The sequence below is a fragment of the Pteropus vampyrus genome, unplaced genomic scaffold, assembly GCF_000151845.1.
Source record: "Pteropus vampyrus isolate Shadow unplaced genomic scaffold, Pvam_2.0 Scaffold199, whole genome shotgun sequence".
NCBI lineage: Eukaryota > Metazoa > Chordata > Mammalia > Chiroptera > Pteropodidae > Pteropus > Pteropus vampyrus.
Window position 1 is genome coordinate 880,965 of NW_011888980.1, and position 1,529 is coordinate 882,493.

Here is a 1,529-nt window from a genome sequence, read left to right on the forward strand (position 1 = left end):
GCAAGGTCCAGTTCTTAATAAAAAAGTGGCAGTAGAAGAGATTGTAGTGTGTCGTGTTCAGTGGTAGCTGCTGCTTCTTATCAAAAAACTTCCCAACCCACAGGTCACAGCGCTTTGGTGAGCCACAAATGGAAAACAAGTGGCCTGGCTACAAGACTGATGGCTCTAAATGTGTATTGATAAAATTTTAAGCATTTTTACAGCTATTAAAAATTGATAATTAAAAAAAGAAATATGTAGGCATAAATATAACAAAATATATACAAGATATATCTGAGAGAAACTACAAAACTCTGATGAAAGAAGTCTAAGAAGACCTAAATAAATGGAGAGATCCATGTTTGTGAATAGAATGATTCAACATTGGTAAGTTGTCAGTTCTCAACTTGATCTACAGATTCAATGTGATTCAAAGCATAATCCTAGCAAGTTATTTTGTGAATATTGACAAACTTTTCCTAGTTTGTGTGGCAAAGCAAAAGGCCCAAAATAGCCAACACAATACTAAAGAAAAACAACTCAGAGGACTAACATTACTTGATTTTGAGACTTAATATGAAGCTACAGTGATCAAGACAGTATAGTACTGAAAATAGAAAACTATATCAATGAAAAAGAATAGAAAGCCCAGAAATAGATCCACATAAATAGAGTCAACTGATCTTTGACGATGAAGCAAAGTCAATCTATTGAAGAAATTCAACTATTCTTTTTTGTGCTGGAACAACTAGATATCCACATGCAAAAAAAAAAAAAAAAATGAACCTAGACACAGACCTTACACTACTCATAAAAAGTAACTCAAAATGGATTATAAACCTGAATGTAAAATGCAAAACTATAAAACTTCTAGAAGGTAACACAGGAGGAAAATCTAGGTTTGCTGATGACTTTTTATTTTTATTTATTTATTTTTTAGATGAGACAACCCTTGGTTGACCTCACAAATTGCAAGGATCTTGTCAGTTTACAATCCCTTAATTTTTTATTTTTTATGCCTATAGCACCTGGTCTTCCTAGGTGGTCTCCCATCCAAGAACTAACCAGGCCTGACCCTGCTTAGCTTCCAAGATCAGACGGAATCAGGCTTGTTCAGGTTGGTATGGCTGTAAACTGCTGATGACATTTTAGATAGAACACCAAAACCACAATAAATTGGACTTCAAATTAAGTTTCTGCTCTGAAACTTAATGCAAAACACATATTAGACAAAGGACCTGTATCCAAAATATACAAATAACTTTTAAAACTCAAAATAACAAAACGAATTTCACCAAAGGAGATATACAGATGGCAAATAAGCAAATGAAAAGATTCTCAACTTGGATTTCATTAGAGAATTTCAAAATTAACTATATTGAGATACTACTCCACACCTGTTAGATAGCTAAAATCCAAAACACACACAACACCAAATGCTGGTGACAATGTGGAGCAACAGAAACTCTCATTCACTGCTAGTAGGAATATAAAATGGTACAGACACTTTGGAAGATAGTTTGGTAGCTTCTTACAAAGTTAAACATAGG

General features: G+C 33.6%; 1 protein-coding gene and 1 pseudogene across 3 annotated transcripts in view; both read right to left on the reverse strand.

Annotated features, from left to right (window-relative positions):
• Window positions 1–1,529, reverse strand: part of FRMD3 (FERM domain containing 3) — a 323,707-nt gene that overhangs the window by 275,782 nt on the left and 46,396 nt on the right. The window lies entirely within an intron of this gene.
• Window positions 996–1,114, reverse strand: LOC111746726 (annotated as a pseudogene).